The sequence below is a fragment of the Dermacentor silvarum genome, chromosome 8 (assembly GCF_013339745.2).
Source record: "Dermacentor silvarum isolate Dsil-2018 chromosome 8, BIME_Dsil_1.4, whole genome shotgun sequence".
Taxonomy (NCBI): Eukaryota; Metazoa; Arthropoda; class Arachnida; order Ixodida; family Ixodidae; genus Dermacentor; species Dermacentor silvarum.
Genome location: NC_051161.1, coordinates 181,873,655 through 181,895,417, shown reverse-complemented (window position 1 = coordinate 181,895,417; position 21,763 = coordinate 181,873,655). Strand labels below are relative to the sequence as shown.

Genomic DNA, 21,763 nt, shown 5'->3' with positions numbered 1-21,763 from the left:
GGTTTAGGCTGTAAAAACCGGATACTGTCAAAAAGCAAACCATGTTGATGTGAATAAAGATTTAGAATAGGGCTCCCCAAAGAGGCCCCAAAGAGCTTTGCAGGTGTTAGCGTTGGGGCGTAAAAATATTAAAAACAAAATATACCATTTCATGATAAGAAGAGTAATTTAGATTTTCGTGTTTAATTACAATTTAGAACTTATTCTATTAGCAGCAAGCAACTTCTTGCACTTAGTTTTGAGTAACCACCTTTACGTACCTTCACCCAGCCAAGTCAATCCGTGTTAGTCCTACGAGCCATGAAATCGACAATTCAATTCGGAATCAGCGGCGCCTAATGAGTCAATCTTCATTATACATGTTAGTTGAGGGAAATCGATAACCGCCAAACACTTCTCTAGCTTACGAACTTCACGCGTTACCACGAATCGCGCCCAGTGGGGTGCTAGGTTGCAGCCGTCGCTTCGATGGGTGCCGCCATGTTCATTGACGATAGATTTTGGGGCAGCTTTTGGGGCTCCCACTAAATCGACAAAATAGCGTGCCCGATGCAAAACCCAAACGCAGCTTGCGTCTTGCGCATGCGCAGTGACTTCTACGCTATTTCTTTGGGGCCCCAAAACGTTTGAGGCCCCTATTCTAAAACTCTAATAATTGCTGAGGTTTTACGGCCAAAATCACTATATGATTGGGAGGCATGACGCAGTGGCGGACTCCGGATTAATTTTGGCCACCTCGGTTTCTTTAACGTACACCTAAATCTAAGTACACGGGTGTTCCTGCATTTCACCTTGATCGAAATGTGGCCGCCATGGCCGGGAATCAAACCCGCGTCCTCGAGCCAGCAGCGCGACACTTCACAAGCTAATATAACATGGTGGGTGAAGTTCATGTGTCGTGGTGCACTGATGTCATCGTGGCAAGCATGTTTCGATAATAGTAGAATGAGTATCTTTCTCCGTGGCATTACGGGCAAACCATGCATCTAGATGTAAAAGCACCAGAACCCACATTTGGCTAGGGGTATTGTTCCCATTCTTTTTTATACGTTCTCGCATACTTGGCCCACTTCCCCATGTTTGGATTCTCCTCTCGGAGAAGGATCCGATCTTACGTCCAACCTATCGAAATGAATCTTGATTGTAAGCACGGACAAAAAATCATCTAGCAGGAGAAGGGAAATGGCACTAAAGCTTCACGAGATACGTGGAGTAGGTCGAAAGCTGTACCCTGCGCAATACTTCACTCAGAATTGAGACATGTACATGAACACACTGGGGAGTGTCATCCACTCGTGCTTCCCTTCTTTCATGTCGGCGCCACGATCGCCCGACTGCCCCGACCCTATGCTATTGCTCTCCCTTCCTGAGCTCAGCCATGTTAGTACAGTGTACTGTGAAAAACCCACTAATCCCAGGTTCATCCCGATGCCCTGCGATCGGGTGCATAATGGTCAAGCGGGGTGTAAGTTAATATGCCTCAAGGATAAAAGCCACCGGCTAAGACAATGGCGCAGAGAGGGATGGGAAGGGGGTGGGGAGGGGGTCATTTCGCGCATGCACACACGCACAGCCACACGGCCCGCTCAGCCAGCTAAAACATAGTCTTCGAGATTTGCTTCTACCCGATCCGAGCGACCTCTGGAGTGTCGATTAGGGCGCCACTTATAGCCCAAACAAAGCCAAGTAGCAGATTTTCAGTAGCACAATTATAGCCACATAGCCAACTCACCCATGTTGACGCAAAAAATTTTTTCCTGTAGCCCAATTTGGCTATATATAGCCAAACCTGGCAACACTGACCAAAAGTCGACCACTTGGGCAGGCAAAGACCGACCCTACGCTTATTCCTAACGCGTTACGGATGAATAGTAGGCGTCCACCCGACGCCCCAACAGAGTGACAGACACACACATAAAATTTTGCTTGAAAGGAGGACACCATTAGGTCGGTTTGCTCCTGACTCTTTATTTATGACTCCTGTACAGCGACTATAACAATATCGTTATCTAGCAGGAGGCGATTAAGCTGGTACTGTCGCCTTCTTGCTCCCATCGCTCTGACGTTAAAGGTCGCTACACAATGTGGAGTCTGAGATTCATATCCATGTTTAAAAAAAAAAAACGTCTCAGTCCGCATGGTGCCTACCTTCACGGTCGGCGCAGCTTTCCTCACGACTGCCGGAATCTCTTGACGCCGGTCGACCAACAACCGGCGCTCACGTCGACCTTGACCCAGCCCTGCTACGGAGGCGGTTTCGACCGGAAAGTTCGGCCGTGGCTTTAGGAACGAACGGCTGACACCCGATGCCTTCGGCGGAGGCTTGTCGCCTTCGCCTGCAGGCTGCTGTTTCACGCCGTCTTCTTCCCGGCCGTCAAGCCCGCCGCTCCCTGGCTGGTCTCCATGGCATCCATGTCGGGGGTCCCTACACTGCCTAGTGTTGCGACCGTGGCTTTCGCCGCGTCCACCGCCTTGTCATCGCCGTCCTGTTGCGGCTCACGCTGCGCCGGTACACTATCAGCTACTACACTGGAAACCACCGCCTTCTGCTTCTCCAGAGGCGTCAACGAAGGCGCAGTGTCACGCGTTGGTTTCCCACCTGCACGGGCTGCTTCCTCTGAGTCCGCTTCATCCACCAGCATCTCGGACGAGTCTTCGCTGGTTCCTGGGCCTGAAATGCTCACGTAAGTGCGAGCACACTGGTTTTCTTCGTGCCTGTAGCGTCGGCAGGTTCCGCAACGCGGTACTCGACACTTTCTGCGGATGTGGCCCGTACCTCGACGCCGAAGGCACAGCGGGGGCCTGCCAGGTACAACGACTAGTGCCAATTCACCGCTAACGTTCAGCTGGTGGGGCACGTCGTCCAACTTCACCCCAGCTTTCAACTTTAGGGTGACGAGCCGGGTAGTTGAACCCTTCTCAGTCATGCCCTGCACACGCCAGCGCTCCCGGGCAACTTCTGCAACTTTTCCATACGGCGCAAACGCGACACGCACGTCCTCATCAGGGACATTGTGTAGAAGCCAGTGGAGTTGCAGTCGAATGTCCTGGTTTGCCGGGTCAATCACCAGGCAGCGGCGGCCTTTTACACGTAGCTCCCCGACGCTCGAGATCTGCTTCACCGCATCGGCATCTTTGAAAGTGATAGCCCAGACATGGCTCATGCGATACGCCCCCAGGGCGACAACGTCCGGAAGAGGCGAATGCTATGCCAAAGCGTCACGGAAATCTTCCACCCGGTATGGTCGGGTCATGATATGCGCGTGAAAAAAAACTGTGTTTAAAACAAAACGCCCTGTTGGCAGACCTGGCAGAACAACCTGGTAGGTGCTTTCCTGTTGCATAGCCCTGTTACCGCGGCCAGACATGGCCGCTGCAATTGCTCCTACGGAGCTCGTCATTATACGTCCATCACGCTCGGAGGCCGGAAGCGGAATTCACGGCGCCAGCGAACGAACGTCTTTTCAGCGTTCACATCAATCGCGGGTATTGTCCTGTGAACTATGCAAAAAAGTGTAAAAGAAATACCTTGAAGCACCGGTGAGATTCGAACTCACGATCTCCTGTTCACTAGACAGGCGCCTTAACCAACTAAGCCACGGCGCTTTTTTTTCTTTGCATCTGTGATAAAAACATACAACAGAGAACCAAACATAAAAATTCTAAAAGCGCCAACCAGTAGCTTGTTGACGCGGCATGACTAAAAAAGATGTAATAATACTAGGTCATTAAGTACAGGAAACGATGTTGTCTGTTCACTTTGAAATTGGAACACATCTCAGATATAGGCAATACTTTCAATGAAGTTTTCTCTTACCGATCTTACAACAGGTTCTGCATGTTTGAATGCCATTCTGGTTTTCCAGATACTATGCAGGCTTAATACCATGAACATGTCATATGGCACGCCCCCATCATTGCTTACTGGAAGGAAATGAATCACATACGGTGTGAGGGGCAAATCATTTTTAAGCGTTCTCTGGAGAATGTCCCAATGAAATATAGAATCATAACAGTCCAGAAATATATGGAGTACTGTTTCCGGCTTTCGGCATAAAAGGCAGTCAACTGATCAGGGAACAAAAAACCCTTTTCCTACAGCCAATGTTTGACTGGGAGCGTACCACTATGAAGTAGAAAAAAGAAAGTTTGTACAGACGATCGAACCGGAATTCTTTTAACTCTTTTTAAAACGTCCTTACCCGCGGCAACAGAAAACTTGTTTCGATATAAAGGCACTGGAAGCATAACGTCACGAACATCTCTATACAATCGTTTCTTTGATACAAAAGTAAGATAATCGAACGAGAAACGTACTTTAAGAATTTTGAAAGCACTTATAACTTCGCGTAGATACCCACACAAAGCACTTCCCGTAACCCCACACGAAGACACAATAAACTCAGGAATAGCACTGTGCAATCTCACTTGAAGCACTGCACGTAAAAAGGGGTCGTGCTGGTCCCGCAAAAAGATAAACCTTGAGACAATCTGCCTCAGAAAACTATGCGCTAAGCCAAGCCCTCCACTTTTCACGGAGTGAAACAAGTTATTCGGCTCGTGCGCTCCCATGTTGAATTCCATACAAATACTGCAAGGATTCTATGATATTTTTGCACACTAGCTCTTGACATAGCAATCACCCGCAACACATACCAAATTCGTGCAGCAAGGAACGTATTGCAAATCGTTGACCTAGTAAATATGGATAAATTTTTTCCTCCCCATTAGGTGGTTTTCGTGCGCACCCTTTCAATCTCTTCTTTCCAATATTCTGAAGGATCATCATACCAGTTTAGTGGTGCTCCTAGATATATTGCGGGCGAGGCTTTCCACTGTAAGTTTTCAAAGACATTGGGCTTCTCATCCCAGATTCCATGCCAGAATCCTGTACACTTCTCCCAGTTAACGGCGCTTCCAGTAATTTTGCAAAACGTTCGAGCTTGTTGAACAGTTTCGCTAACACTTTCCTTGACCCCACAAAAGACGGCAACATCATCTGCATACGAGAGAATTTCACTTCACCCGTCATTAAGAGGAATCCCCTTATTTTCTCACTGTGTATCACTTTAAAGCAAAAAGGCTCCAAGTAAATTGCGAAAAGAAGCGACGAAGCCGGGCATCCTTGCTTTATACTGCTACAGATTTTAATTTCACCAGAAAGTTGTTTGTTTACTATCGAGTTCGTGCTACACCCTCAATAAGATAACTTTATTCCTAATAATATAACGTTGCCAACATTCACATGTTCTAGAATAGAGAAAAGCACACTGTGCACAACACGATCTAAAGCCTTCTCCAAGTCTAGTTGCATCATTGCAACTCTTCCTTCCTATGCATCGCAACACGCAAGAATATTTCGTGCCACATGTATATTATTCAGTATCGACCGGCCTCTTATGCCGCATGTTTGGTGTGGGCCTACTATTGACGTCATCACTTACTGCTACCTTCTTGCTAACACCTTCATTAATATATTGTAATCGACATTTGGCAAACCTATGGGGCGGTACGATCTTACTGAAAGAAGCTTTAAAGGGTAGTCGGTTTTCGCAACCAGCGCGGTATGGGTTTTCCGGAAAAATGGTGGCATATATTTTACTTCGTAAGCCTCGGCTAGAACACGGTGTAAAACGACTGCTAGTTCATGTTTAAATGCCTTATAGAAAGCCGCGCCTAGGCCATCAGGTGCTGGCGCTTTTCCAGGTTTCAATTCATCAATTGCTCTTTCGATGTCACTCAAGGTAATGGGTTCCTCAAGAACTGTTTTTACGTCCTCATCTAGCCTCGGCATTAAAGGCAAGTATTCCATGTCAAAGCCAGCTTCCACTAGTCCTTTGCAGCTTAACAACTCTCGGTAGTGTTCGGCGAAGGCATGCTGCATTCTATGACTATCGCTACTATGTGCGTTGCCATATTCAATTTCTTTTATTTCATTTTGTGACGCGTAACTTTTCTCTTCGCTCAAAGCCCGTCTTATGGGCGTTTCCCTCAGCCACAAATGCTCTGCGCGCGCACGTATGCCTGACCCTATATATCTCTTGACATAATGGATTTCAAGCTCATTTTTTTACTTTCCTTATCTCTTTTCACAACGCTCCTGGCTGTGTGCATTTTATCGACAATTTGTTCAGCTTACTTCGCAATTCATTTTCCTTTCTTTTTTCATTATAGCGTTATATAGAGGCCCTATCAATGGCTGTTATTTTAAAGTCCTGTTTAAACTCTTCCCACATCGTTATGAACCCTCCGGATTCACAACCAAGCATTTCTCGTATACGATCTTTTACAAACTTCAGAAAGGTTGCGTCGTCCAGAAGCTTCACAATGAATTTCCATAAGTCCCAATTGAAAGGTCGCTTTTCTTTTCGTTTGCCAAGGGAGAACATAACGAGACTATAGTCACTGAAAGATACGTGGCTCACTTCATAGCCTCTGCACAACGGAACCAGTCTCGCTGGTATACATATGCTCGATCTAATCGAGCGTGACTTCCCCCTTTGGAAATGCGTAAACACAGTTTGCTTTCCACCGCAAAACACAACACCAACATCCTCTAATTCACGCTCTGGGGCTGCTGCGAGCAAAAAAAGCACACTTTGATCACGAACAAGCGAGTATATATAGCTATTGCGGTCTTCAGTAAAACAAATACAGTTGAAATCTCGCGGAAAGATAACATAGCGCTCAGATTTCATATAGACATCTAGTTTTTCAAAGAAGTCGCGGCGTTCTCTTTCATTATTTGGGGCATATATGCAAATTGCCCGCCATTCGGTATCCCAGAGCAAGAAATCGCACACGATCATTCGACCTTCGTCACAAGCAAATACAGATTGCACAACAATTTCTAAGGATTTCCGCAATAGAAAAACGCAGCCTCCGGAATTGCCAACAGCGTGAGAAACGCAAGCATTGTACCACGCTCTAAATGGTTCGAGCATTCCATCCGTTCGTTCTTCACATCATTCTCGTGAAATAACCGGCTGACCTGGTACTGCCGCCTTCTGACCCCGAGGCCTCGGACATTAAGCGTACCAATGCGTAGTGCTACTTGGGATTTTGAATCCATCCTTGTTTTGTTATTTTTCCGAAAGAGAGAACTGGACCTCAATATTCACTAAACCCTTGCATTTTGCCGTTTCGCAGTAGGCGCGAAGTACCTTTCATAACAAAAACAAAAAAAAATGGCCAAACTATACCGATGTACGGAGCCCATCCTTCACCTCGTACAACAAGCATTGCCCGACGACGCCCTCGTTATTACGGGGGCACCTTCGTTACCGTCGGATGGGAATCTGGCGGAACGTTAGGCTTTGGTTCAAAAGATGAACGGCGTTACGGAATGTCTTTTTCGGGCGGCTCCTGTACCTTCTCACCGCAACCGTCGTCTCCTTCGGAAACTTGCCCGTGGGGCCGCTTCGCAGACGAGCTGCTCGCAACGTCCATGCATTGGTCGTTACCCGGCGAGGGCGGAGTGGTGTCAGAGGCGTCTTTTACCGCGCACGTTGGGGTGGCGGTTTCCATCTACACACATGGCACATCACCATTTTCACTTTGAACACTTTTCACATTCTCACTTTCGGAAATTTCATCTGTTGGAGATGTAGGTTCGCTGGCCTTGTCTCCCGCAGCCTCCGCCGCGTCCATCTCGTCCATGATATGCTCTGCGGGGGCCTCCCGGCTCCTTTGGCTTGCCACGCTCGCGTAAGTCTTAGCGCACTGGCTATCATCACGTCCGAAGCGCCGACACAGCTTGCACCTTGGAATGCGGCAATCGCGGCGAATATGCCCTGTTCAATGGCACCGCAGACAAAGCGGCGGCCTTCGCGGTAAAACAACAAGGGCCATAATGCCAGACACTCGTAGCTGGTGTGGCAGGTCATCCAAAGTAAGGCCAGCCTTTAGTTGTAGACTAACCGTCCGTGTCGAAGAGCCCCTATCGCCGAGTCCTGGTACACGCCAATGCTCTGTGCAAACATCCGTCACCTTCCCAAACGGTACGAGAGCAGTGCGCACGTCTTCATCTGGTATGTGGTAAAGCAGCCAATAAGGCCTTAGGCGCACAGTATGGGTGCTCGGATCTATCACGAGACAGCGGTGATTCTTGACAGTCTTTTCTTCTTCTTTCTGGGGTTTTTACGTGCTAAAACCAGTTCTGATTATGAGGCACGCCGTAGTGGAGGGCTCGAGAATAATTTTGACCACCTGGGGTTCTTAACGTGCACTACAACGCCAGCACACGGGCGTTTTTGCATTTCGCCTCCATCGAAATGCGGCCGCCGCGGCCGGGATTCGATCCCGCGATCTCGTGCTCAGCAGCGCAACGCCTTAGCTGACTAAGCCACCACGGCGGGTGATTCTTGACAGTCAGGTCGGTGACTGTGAGCAACTTTTGATTCCTTCCGCATTCTTGAAGGTCACCGCCCATGCGTGATTCATCTGAAACACCCCCAAGGCAACCACCTCGGGAAGCAATTCCAGACGATTCAAAGTGTCTCGGAAGTCCTCAGCTCGAAAAGGCCTGGCTTTCACGCTGCCGTGAAGGAATAAAGTTCCTTTTTAAATTAACCGTTTAATGATTAAACGTGCATTAACCATTTTGATGAATTTAAAGCAGAAGAACCTGATGGCAGTTGAGGCAAAATAATGTCATAGTCATTAGACTCCTGGGCATCTGTCCTGTTTCCGCGACCCTGCTGGGCCGCATTCGCTGCTCCAACGGAGCTCGACATTACACGACCGTACACTACGGTGGCCGGAAGTGGAATGAACGTCTTTCGAAACGACGCCAGCGAATGAACGTCTTTTCAGCGTTCACATCAATCGCGGGTATTGTCCTGTGAACTACGCAAAAAGAGTGTAAAAGAAATGCCTTGAGGCACCGCTGATATTCGAACTCACTATCTGCTATTTACTAGACAGGGGCTTTAACCAACTAAGCCACGGCGCCAGTGATTGATCGTCTTTTCAGCGTTCACATCAATCGCCGGTATTGTCCTGTGAACTATGCAAAAAAGTGTAAAAGAAATACCTTTAGGCACCGGTGAGATTCGAACTCACGATCTCCTGTTTACTAGACAGGCGCTTTAACCAACTAAGCCACGGCGCCAGTGATTTTTTTTTATTGCCGGTCTTCGACATAAGACAGTACATACAAATTACCACACACTCCAATAACACAAATGCACGCTATTGTACAAAAAAAAGGAAAAAAAGGGGAAAAAAAGTAAGTCGTCCGTCCGTATAGGACCGACGTTGTCACGTTAAAATTCCTTCATGGCTGCCAGAGGAACCAGCCTTGACAGCCAATCCGGTACATACACTTTCATTTTCTGTTCTTCAATAAAGCGAGATACACATTCTTTGAAATAAATCCTCGCGGGCCTCGCGTCGGGGTCACAGTGGTACCCTGCCATACGAGCCCGCCATAAACAGTGGAGTGCAATCAGCATAATAAAGTCATAAGGAACCCCATCATCGTCCTTAATTGACAGATACCTGATCCCATGGGGGTCCACTGGCAATTCTTTCTTTAGTGTTCGCTGTAACACGTCCCAGAAGTAAACCCCCTCCCAACAGTGCAAAAAAAAAACATGGTCTATGGTTTCGGGCTGCTTGCAGATCAAGCAGTGCGATCCCCATGGTACAGTACAACCCCGTTCTTTCATAAAAGTCTTGACGGGGAGCGTTCCGGTATGAAGGTTAAAGAAAAATGTTTTTATCCCGGGTGACACCTCCATGCGTTTCACCCGTTTAAGCACATCCTGTCCTGGCACTCCACTGTATATGGCTCTATCTAATGGTACTGGGAAAAGTACATCAGCAAGGTCTCTATACAGTGTTTTCCTTTTCACTTCACAAAGGTAATCATTTGAAAAGCGCACAGTGAGGAAGCGTACACTTTCGACCACTTCCTTGAGATACCCACGAAGTGTTCCGGTCATGTTTTCTGTACTGACAACATGTTCCGGCAATGCGTCGCTCAACCTGAGCTGGCAAACAGTGCGCAGAAAAGGGTCTCGCGTATCGCGAAAAAACAAAAATCTGTTTACCAGTTGTCTAGCAAAGAGATGAATTAAGCCCACACCCCCGTCCTTCACTCTTCTGAACAAGTTTGTTCGGCTGCACCTTTCCCATGTCGAACCCCAGATGAAAACCGCAAACACTCTGTGCAGCCTTTGCACGTTTGCCCGGGAACAATGGAGCACTTGCATGACATAATACAACTTAGAGATAAAGAAAATATTGCAAACTGTCACTCTTGCAAAAATAGACAGGTTAGTTCCTTGCCATCTGTCTACTTTATCTTTCATTTCTTTGGTTTGACTCCTCCAGTATTCCTCGCTGCTGTTGTAGCTGTCGAGGGGAACACCTAGATACCGTGCAGGAGTTTTCATCCAGTTCACGTTAGCGAAATGGTCCGGTGCAGACGGCCACTCCCCGTGCCATAGTCCAAGGGATTTGCCCCAATTTACTCTGCTGCCCGTGACGTCACAGAAGTGCTTCACTACAGTTATTGCTTCGGTTATACTTGGTTTGTCTGTGCAACACACTGCGATGTCGTCTGCATACGCGAGTACTTTAACTTCGGCCGCTGCCAGCCTAAAACCACGTATTCTGACATTTTCAGTGATTGCCAGACACATTGCTTCAATATATATAGCGAACAGAAGCGGACTGAGGGGGCCGCCTTGGCGCACTGAACGCATGATGTTAATGGGGGCCCCCAGTGATTATTAACAATTAACCGCGTTGTGCAGTTCTGATACGCCAAGGCCACTCCCTCAGTGATGATGGAACCAACATTAACATGATCTAAGGTTGCAAACAAAATAGCATGCGCGACACAGTCAAATGCTTTCTCGAGGTCAAGCTGAAGAACTGCAACGCCGCTATAGGTGACGTCACAGCACTCGAGAACACACCGCATCCTATGGATGTTCGCAAAAATAGATCGCCCCTTGATGCCGCAAGTTTGGTGGTCAGCGACTACTTCCTTGATGACACTTTGGAGTCTGGTGGCTATAACCTTCATAAATATTTTATAATCGATGTTAGTTAATGATAGGGGCCTGTAGGATGTGACGAGCTTTAGTTTATCTATTTGATCGGTCTTAGGTATTAGTATAGTGTGCGCTTTTCCAAAGGAAGGTGGCAAGGATTTCTGCTCATATGCGTCATTAAATACCGCAGCTAGCAAAGGAGCCAGTTCGCTCTTAAACGCCTTATACCACCCAGCGCTGAGACCATCAGGTCCGGGTGACTTGCCCAGGTTCAAATCGTCGATTGCTTTCACGACTTCCCTCTGGGTTATTCTGCCTTCTAGTCCTTCTTTGGTGTCATCATCCAATCGCGGCATACGATGGAGAAAAGCAGCTTTAAACCCATCTAAATTGGCAGCCTGGAATGCAAAGAGCGACTGGTAGTACTCAGTGAAAGCGCGGCCTATGCTTTCGTTGTCTTCAACAACACTGCCGTTCATTAAAATCTTATCAACATTGTTGCGTCGTCCGTGCGCCTTTTCTAGTCCAAGCGCCCTTTTTGTGGGCGTCTCCCCTGCCGCTAGTGCATCGGCACGTGCTCGCACAATGGCACCTTGATAACGCTCTTTATCAAATTGTTCAAGCTTTTGCTTGATGTTTCGCACGTCGTCTTTGTACGCCCCAGGCTGTCTGCACTCAAGCGTAATAAGCTGTCTGAGTAGTGTTTTAAAACCCTTTTCTTTCACTTCCCTCTCATATTTTAGGCAGCTCGATCGGTCCAAGGCTTTCATTTTAACGTTTTGTTTAAAGCATTCCCACTTTTCCGCTAATGTTTCCGATGATGCTTCGTGTATTTTATTAACCATATCGCGTACTGCGGCAAGAAATGGCTCATCGATTAGTAGCGTTGCATTCATTTTCCAGAGGTCCCAATTGAAAGCATGTCTCCTTTTCTCTATGCCGACTTCACATTTAACCAGACAGTGGTCCGAGAACGACACAGGTACAACGCAATAGCCATGGCATTTTGGGATTGCATCCAACGAAATGTACATGCGATCCAATCGCGCATGGCTACTACCCTGAAAACGCGTAAACGTCACTTCATGACCAGCTTCGAGACACTCAAAGACATCGTCAAGTTCATTTTCGCTTATTATATTGGACAACACATCACTACTTTTGTCACGCATACCGGCAGTGTTGACTCTGTCTTTAGCGCTCAGCACACAATTGAAGTCTCCTAACAGGATTACGCGCTTATCACACCGGACATACTGTTCAAGGTTCGAAAAGAATAAGACACGCTCATCCACAGAGTTCGGTGCGTATACGCATATGATGCGAAACTCGACATCACTCGTGAAAACATCACAAAAAGCAATCCTTCCAGACTCACAAGAAAATACTCTTTGAATCTCTATTCCTGGCAGCTTCTTTACAAAAAGAAGGCAGCCCCCGGACGTGCCAATCGCATGACTGACCACCGCAAAATACCTAGTCGTGAAACGTCGCACCATGCTCCCGGTCTCCTCCTCCCCGTCTACCTTAGTTTCCTGGACGGCTAGTACGTCTATGTCATGGTCAGTGACTAACCGTAGGAGCTGACTTTGCCTACGACTAGCCGCCAACCCTCTCACGTTTAATGTGGCAATACTAAGGGACGGAAACAGAGCCATATTGAACTAGTGAAAAAGTAGGCCCGGAGCATGGTGCTTACCGTTCACGACTAGCCCTCGGCTAGTCGCCTCCGGGACCCTCCGTCTTCCCGGCGGCGTTAGTGGCCGGTGCTTTGTCACCAGGTGTTCTCTCAGGAGGAACGTTCGGTTTTGGCTTGAAGCCCATCCGCCTTCCCAGCGGCGTCTTGGTCGGCGGTCCCTCACTGCTGTTGGTTGCACTCTCGTCCCTGTCCTTGGTCTCCTCGTGGGAGCGCTTGACTGGGGCACCGAGGGTCGTTGTCCGGTCGCCGTCGATGACGGCCTTGTCCTGCTGCATTGCTGTTTCGTCACCTCGGCCGCGTCTTCACCAACGCCTCCGGTCGCCTGGACCTCTGCAGTCGGCAGCTGTTCCGGCAGACTCGGCTTCTCAGCAGCCTCGGCCAACTTGCCGTCTGCACCCTCGTTCGACGTACCATTGCTTGTCGGTGACGGCACCAGGTCTCCGGCTCCTTTGGCAGCGTCCTCCGCCTCCACAACGTCCATGACGTGCTCTGCCGCAACGTCATTCGCAGCTGGGCCTGTCACGGTGGCGTAGGATTTCACACAGTCAGCGTCGACGTGGCCGAATCGTCTGCACCGTGAACAGCGGGGGACTTTGCACTCCCGGCGGACGTGTCCCGTGCCTTGGCAGCGCAAGCACTGCATGGGACGACCGGGAACAACCACCAGGGCCAACTCACCGCCGACGCGGACCTGGTGAGGGAGGTCCTCCACCTTGACGCCACTTTTCAGCTTCAGCAGCACGGTCCTTGTGGTTGACGTCTTTTCTCCCATGCCTTGGACACGCCACCTCTCCCGGCTCACTTCCTCGACCTTGCCGAAAGCTGCGAACGCCGTGCGGACGTCCTCGTCGGCGACGCCGTACAGCAGCCAGTGAAGCCGAAGCTTCACCTGCTGGTCCTGCGGGTCAACGATGACGCACCGTCGTCCCTTTACTTGTAGTTCCTTGAGGGCCAACAGTCGTTTTGTGGCGGTCGCATCCCTGAGGGTCACCGCCCAGACGTGGTTAATCTGGTACGCCCCTATGCATAGCACCTCAGGCAGCAAACCCGTCGGCAGCAGGGCGTCCCTGAAATCTTCGACCTTGTAAGGTCTCGCACGCACATCACCGTGCAAAAACACAGTATTAATCGCCAATCGTCCTTGGGGCAGTTGAGGCAGAATAAACGGATATTCGATATCTTCATCGTTGCGCCTGTTTCCGCGGCCAAAAGTGACCGCTGTCGCTGCCCCTGCAGAGGCCATGATTCGACGATCCGTCACGCTCGGTGGCCGGAAGCTGAATCACGGCGCCAGTGATTGGTCGCCTTTTCAGCGTTCACATCAATCGCCGGTATTGTCCTGTGAACTATGAAAAAAAGTGTAAAAGAAATACCTTTAGGCACCGGTGAGATTCGAACTCACGATCTCCTGTTTACTAGACAGGCGCTTTAACCAACTAAGCCACGGCGCCTACGTACACGCGGATATATGTATGTGAAGCTCGCATGGCCATACGACTGATATCCGACGACCCAGTTTTGGTCACTCAGTTTGAGTATCACGTATGAGTATAGGGAGCGCTTCAGAAACCTGTTTTATGCACATTGTTAAACGCCTCGCTTCACTGACACTAGCTGCAACCTATCTATGAGCTCTGGGTAGTCGGCCGGCCTTGAGCACGACTTCGCCTTTCGCCTCCGCCGAGCGGCCTCTTGCAAACCTACCAAACCTTACCGCTCACAGAGAAACTACTACATGTCAATGGTGGAACTACTAGATTTTCACGCAAAGCGGGTGCTTTAGTAAAAGTTTTTCTTTTAAATTGCGGTGTTTTTATCTGTGTTCAACTTTATCCACAGGAACATGTCGTACTTGTACAATAAACGCGTTTCCGTAGGCTCATGCGAGGCTCCTTCTTGTAGCAACCTATATTTAGGCCAATTAGATGGAAACATGCCTCAGCTCATCACGGGATCAAGTATGCCAAAAAGTTTTGAACTTGTTGAATATTTTTTTAGCGTTTGTTGAGTGCCTTAGTCAGAGTTTGCAGAATGTATGCGCCGATGTTTTTAACGTTGTTCGCAAACTTGAGGTCCCTTGACGTAACGTTTCAATTACCAATCGATAACAGACTTCGGTTCCTTGACGTTCAGTTTGTTGTAACTGACAGCGTAAGGTGTTGGTCACACAGCCAATGAGCCCAAAACCTGTTCTCCAATTTCATTCCCCTCATTCAAAGTTAGTAAACAGTTGCATAACCGACATCTGTTTTAAAATTGTACTGAAGAAGTCATTCACACGTTTAGTGAATGCAAGTACAAAGCAGCAGGCCTCGCGTCCGAAGGAGGCCGGATGTCCTTACCATGTGCTGGTGTCAGTAGTGGAAGGGCTGCTCAAGCAGGCATGCTCGGAATAGACTTCCCCTGCAACAGAGAAAATAGCAGCCGGGACGAAAAAAAAGTTGCCGTGAATTCCACGAGGTGTCACACAGCCTGAAGAAAATAGGGAGCCAAAGAAATGTGCAGGTCTTCCCTTAAGCAACTACGAAGTTAGCCATCCTGTCCAAAAGTACACATCATATAAATAACTATAAAACCTGTTTGTGACAAGAAACAAAATGATAAGCTTATCGCATACGCAGCTGGGGCAGATTATCGGATTCCTCTATTCTGTGGTAAATATTACATATGTCAGACCAGCAGACGCATTAATGAATGCTTAAGAGAACACAGAAACAAAGTGAAATATGTATGAGGTGACAATTTTCCACCATTTCATTGCAATACGTGTGAATTTGTCCCCTTCTAGAAGATACCGCTATTGTGGGCAAGAGTTAATCTGGGAGTGTAAGCTTAACCGCAGAAACCGAGCAGATCGAGCGGGTATAAGTACAGCGGGTCCCGATATCGAATTTCGCTGTCGACCGTCAGGGCTTGTATGTCTGTTTTGTTACTTCTTGTGTCCTCTTTCTTGCTTGCCTGCGCTTTATGCTATTCCAAGATCATCAGAGCACAAGCCTACATCGCTACCCTTGTATACATTACCAAGAATATTAAATATTCCCCCTTCGGAGATCTGTCCAACTTCATCGCAGTTCACCAGAGTAACTTACTGCGCAGCATTTTTAAAAATTATATTTCAAGAGATAGGCGGAATTACCACGCGAGCTCGCGTTTTCAGATGATTTCCGCGTTTGTCTCAAGGCGTATTACGGGCGCAGAATCGTTATGCGCAAGGCATAGGAATGAGATTGGAAAATTTATAGCTTTTGACTCCCCGCGTCACGAACACTTTTCTTTGCACAAATTTTAACATGTGCGTGTAATCGGGCATAAGCTGCGTAGTTGTTTGGAAGTTAAGTATTAGGCCTACGTAAAGCTCTAGGGGGGGGGGGGGGGGCGAACAATATTCAGTTAAGGCTTGCTTTGAGGTTATTTGGAATAACATAATTGGAATACAGTGCTGCAAAGTGAAGACGTACACACACACAAAAAAAAAATTCAGAGACCTTCCTTCCACTACTGTGAAAATGGAAGCCAGCGAAGCTGTGACTATGGTGGGTCTGCTATAGTGAATATTGCTATAGTGAATTTATAGAGGGTGTTTCAGCGAACACTTTAAAAAAATTTAAAAGTTGCCTAGGGCAGATATATATATATATATATATATATATATATATAAATGAGATGGGAAAGGCAGGGATGTTAACCGGACGACGGTAGATATCCAGTTTGCTACCCGGCACTGGGGAAGGGGTAAGAGGAGACAGCAAGATAAAGAAAATGCACACACATAGAAAGAGAGGGAGATCAGAAAAAAAGAAACAAACACACACGCACACACACAAAAGAACTCAGGATTGTCACAGTCGTTCAAGCAGGTCGCTTGAACAATTCTAGTTCATGAGCTCGTCTATTCGAAGAGGCGGACATTGCTTGCACAAGAAATTGAAATACATAATTAAATAATTAACAAAAAATCACTAATTAAGTTTTTAACTAATGATCTAATGGCCCATATTGCAATTTACAAATTGAAGCCGTGGATTTTGCAAGGCGGATCCACTTGGAACGATTTCATGGGTTGACAGTAGTTTCGAGATGTTAATTCCCGAACTTTGCAGAGAAATGCATTGACGCTCCAGTTAGTTTCTTAACAATACTTCGCTTTATGCATTGAAACACAAGATTAACTGGAAATCAAATCAAAACAAGTGCTCCAAATCAAGGAGGAGTTTTCCACTACAATGGCGCGCTTCACCATCAGATCATGGTTCTTGCAGATAAGACCAGCGACTTCAATTTTTTTATCATACAAGCTTCTAATTCATGCCCAGGAATGCATCGTTTTTGTTCTGCTAACTAAACTGTGCTTGTGGACTCAGCACTTACTTCGCGAGCTCAACCATTTTTGTTTTTTAATCCATCCAACTATAACCCATTTTTATTCTCTAAAATTCCTTCTCATGATCAGGAACGGAATATTTCCTAATAATTAATTGCTTCTTTGATTTGCTTTTATTTTTTTTAATTTCAGCTTGAGAGAAGCTTTCAAGTTCAGCAAACTACTGTAGCACTTGGAAGGGAATGTTTGGCCCATGTTGTGTGGTCGCATTGGCGAGTATGCCTTTCTTATATATCGTCAGAGCGCTCGGATACCCGCGCCAGCTTTGCCATTTTGCTTGCTTTTACCTAATTTCGCATTATTGAACCGGTGATCCGAATAAACCCGTGCAAGAAGGCGCTTCCGCATTTCGCCTTATCGCGCGGGAGATCTTAAAACTTGAATAAGCGAACGCTTCAGTAGCCATCGTAGACGGTAAACATGTTGTATCAGCTCAAACACACACACACACACACACACACACACACACACACACACACACACACACACACACACACACACACACACACACACACACACACACACACACACACACACACACACACACACACACACACATGAACCAATTTTTTCTGTTCGACATACGATTCGGTTTAATTTTACCATTTCATCGTCCAGTGTTTCAGATTTGAATTACAACATCTTCACAGCGTTCAATGGTACGGTTCCAGTAAGGTTGGCTCCGCGCGATGCTGTTAGACGGCGCAGCTGTCTGTTCGATAGGCAGTGGCATGCATTACTTGCAGTTTCAAAGGTTTGTGGTTTCACACATAGAGTGCTTGGTTGACGAGAGTTCGAGATAACTTACAAATAGTTTATTCAGCCCCTTGAGGACGGTCAAGTCAGCCACGTCTATTCAACGTTTTTCGCGGCACGTTTAGTACAAAGGAGCGATGCAAGGCATCCGCAGCAGCGTGGAAAGTATTCTCGGAGAAGTCCTGCGCCTCTCACCGTATTTCGTTTCTGTACTAGCACGAACTCGGTTCACTTGAAGCGGGTACGCTAAGACAATGAGTAATTGCGTCTAAAAGCGTTTCCTACGTGCCATGCACCCGCTATTTATTTTTGTTTATTTCCATGCGCACCGGCCGAATGATCCATTCTCTACACGGAACGCTTAAAACACGAGGCCTTTTCCTGCTTGCTCCCGCTGTTCTAACTTACCCGCACGCACAGCACTAAGTGAACTTGCCCATCGCGTGTAAGCACGAAGAACAGACTGTGATAGACAATCTGAGGTAGAAAGAGAGAGAAACGAGCACAGAAAGCTAGGGAAGTTAGCCAAGGGCGTGGCCGGTTGGCTACCCTACACTTGGGGAGGGGGAAAGGGGAATATTAGATAAGAAGAGAAAAGAAACACAATAGAGGCAGTCATCTGCAGAGTCCGTCGCAGAGAATTCTCAGCTGTCACAAGCGTTCGTACAATCCAGTGTATCCTTCACGAAGCGCATAATGCCTTTTCCGGCCTTTTAGATGCAAGAATGCATGTCATGGCCCCAGGATCTCTTCTTCTGAGAGCGCTCTGTTATCTAACAGGTTGAGTTTAGCTTCTAGAGCACGTCGTTGAGTGTCAAAGCATGGGCAGTGACACAGAAGGACATAGAGTCTCATCGCACCCGCACAAATTACACGCCACATTACATGTTGGCCGTCCCTATTAGAAATGAATAGGCGTTGGTAAAGGCGACGCCCAACCACACGCGACACAGTAAAGTTGTTTCGAGACGGGACAGTCCAAGTTATAGGCAAAGTCGCAAGTTAGGGCCTAGAGATAGCAAACGTGAGTTGGTGAAACGCGGTGAATTCCCTCGTGGGAGTGTGATGTGGCGAGCAAGATATTAAAGTTGCCGCGCAGCATCCGTTCTTGAGAGTGGTAAAGGAACCCGCTGTTGTTTTTGATGATCCGATCGTGGCAGTTTCATCTGCACTGTCATTGCCGAGAATTCCGCAATAACTCGGCAACCATTGAAATAGCATGTCGTATTGTGGAGTATTTATTATACGATACGGAGTTCATATTGCTCACAGCAACAGTAACGCTAGGGCGAAAACGGAGCACACAACAACAAGCACACACCGTGGTAGCACTGGAGGAACGTTACTCTTTTCGAGATTCATTCGCTGTAGGCGCACATTCTAGCTGACCAATAAAATACAGTTAAGCTCAGTATTGATTTATGTGCGAATCGGGCGCATGCAAGTGCGAGAAAGCCAAGCGTGCTCTCTTTGTCTGATGAGACGAGTGGATGGTTCAGCCCGTCGGCGAACCGAAACTAGACTGCACAGAATAAAAACAACAACAACAATACAGCATTAGAAAGCACATATAATTTTATGTCGAAGTTGTTCGCCTACATACAGTATCATTGAAGGAAAACCGACGAAGTCTAATGTCAACACGATGCCTCTTTACGATTAAGTACGAGCTGTTTATTGCAGCTTGGCTTTTGAGACAGAGCCAAAACTGCCACAAAAAGTTTTTAGGAAGGAAAAAGAAAAGAAATGCCCAAGCAAAAAAAAAAAAAAATTAGATACTTCTGTTTCACTTGACAAAACCATGACAATATGTATTTTTGTGCCTTCATTATTATGTTTTCTTTGTATCGGATGCATGCTCGCAGGTATCTCTGCGTGCATGCGCGTATGTGCTATGCCAAGTACCAGCACCTCTGCTACGTGGTACGTATTTTAAAACGCACTACAGGATCAACTTCTATATTTAAGTGAATGCGTATGTGTGAATTCTCTATAAAAATTAACAACAATTTGATTTCTGAAACAAATTAGGTTACCATAGAAGCTGCGGCCGCATGGCAACAGTGGAACAGTGAAAGCGGTCACAAATAGATTCTCAAGTAAATGGCATTTAAAATTTTATTAACCATGAACGAAGAGTGCATTATCTATCCCCGCTGTCTTACTGCACAGTCATACCTTTATGCAGTCGTTGGTTTCAGTTACGCAAGGTGCGATATGGATGCCGATTATGGACATGGACGCCGTGCAAATCCAGGGGAAACACGGCGCCTAGAAGGGCGTGGCGTGTCCAGATTAGTTTTGATTAAGAAAAATAAAAAAAGATTAAGAAGATGTGTACAAAAATGATATAGTCAAAAACATGTACAGCATACCTGATTGACGTAATAGTTCAGCGGAAATCCGCTAGGTGGAGATAAGTAATTAAAGGGAAACTGACACATCCACCAAATGTAGCAATTGCTACAATGGAAACCCAACCGGGTTCCTCGACTTCGAGTTGTCGACAAATTCGACTTCGCCCTGCCATCTGCTAGCCGCCTGGTTAGCTCAGATGGTAGAGCGGCTGCCCCGGAATGGTGGTGGTCCCGGGTTCGAGTCCCGGACCAGGACGAATTTTTCTTCAACTGCAAGGCTTTTCTTTCGAGGAATCCGGTTGGGTTTCCATTGTAGCAATTGCTACATTTGAGTGTATGTCTCAGTTTCCCTTTAAGAATAACTGATTAAATCAAGACCACTTGTCACCGTCCCATTTCACAAGGGAAGCCAATAAATAAAGATCAGCAGCAGCAGCGCGAGAAGGGAGGCCAATTGCATTACGTTGCATAGTTACGCAACGACAAACGCACCTTTATTATTCCTCCGACAATTGAGTGTTCTGCCGCCAATTCTCATTGTGCACCACTATTTGAAAGGTAATCGATGATAAACATCCCTAAAGGGCGGGTTCGTCTGGTTTTATTTAGAAGGTGAAGGAGGGTTCACCCTCCCCACAAACCTGCTTGGCGCGCCCACCCGACGTTTGCGGTGCGGGTGGTTGCCTTGGAACGGCCATTTTCGCAAGGTCTAATGCCGAACAAGATAAAGCATTCTACCTTTCAGTGGCTGAATATGGGATGCAAGCCTTTGTGTGAGTCGCCATGGCAGCCACCTTTTGGGTGCAAATGCTAAAGTGGTATATTTAAGTCACCGTACAAACTTCCATGCAGTATTATTCGCGGCCATGCATCAGAGGAGGGAAAAAGATAAAATGCGTGTTTAACAAATAATAAGAAGAAAAACGGCTAGGCACCGGTGAGATTCGAACTCACGATCTCCTGTTTACTAGACAGGCGCTTTAACCAACTAATCCGCGGCGCCTGCACTTATTCTAATCTGAAGCTCGCATCACAAGACAAGCATTATCCCACGACCTAGTTTCGGTGTCTCGCGTGTTCAGGGCAAGTGGCTTTTGCCATAACCCACCAGCTGACTCAGTATGAGCATCACGTATGAGTATACGGAGCACTTCAGAAACCTGTTTTATGCATATGCTTTCATGCCTTGCCGCCGTTACACCAGCTGCAACCTGTCTATGAGCTCCGAACAGTCGGCCGTCCTTCGGTACGACTTGTCCCTTCAGCGTTCGCCAAACTGATGTCGCATACCTACAACTTTTCTGGAGTTGTCTTTGGACTGCGCTTAAGAAAGCAATACTACCTGTCTATAGAGTGGGCTACACAAAAGCCGCACACCTGATCACCGTCTCTTGATCTGTGTTGCGCCCTTCCTGTCGAGGGAGCCACGCTTCCCGCCAGCGAATAATAGTCGCTCGCATAAACGCCTCTATGTCGGATGCACTGCCTGCCGCGTCAGTGATTATGGCACGTGATTTCGGTAACTCATCCCATGCATAACGTGGAAAACCATCACTGGGAG

General features: G+C 47.3%; 4 non-coding genes across 4 annotated transcripts; all 4 read right to left on the bottom strand.

Moving 5' to 3' along the window:
• Window positions 1-3,532: 3,532 nt before the first annotated feature.
• Window positions 3,533-3,606, bottom strand: Trnat-agu (transfer RNA threonine (anticodon AGU)). The gene has a single exon. It is a non-coding gene; the product is annotated as a tRNA-Thr (tRNA).
• A 5,432-nt stretch (window positions 3,607-9,038) lies between these two features.
• On the bottom strand, window positions 9,039-9,112 carry Trnat-agu (transfer RNA threonine (anticodon AGU)). Its single transcript has one exon. It is a non-coding gene; the product is annotated as a tRNA-Thr (tRNA).
• A 4,970-nt stretch (window positions 9,113-14,082) lies between these two features.
• Window positions 14,083-14,156, bottom strand: Trnat-agu (transfer RNA threonine (anticodon AGU)). The gene has a single exon. It is a non-coding gene; the product is annotated as a tRNA-Thr (tRNA).
• Window positions 14,157-21,131: 6,975 nt separating this feature from the next.
• On the bottom strand, window positions 21,132-21,205 carry Trnat-agu (transfer RNA threonine (anticodon AGU)). The gene has a single exon. It is a non-coding gene; the product is annotated as a tRNA-Thr (tRNA).
• Between the last annotated feature and the right edge of the window lie 558 nt (window positions 21,206-21,763).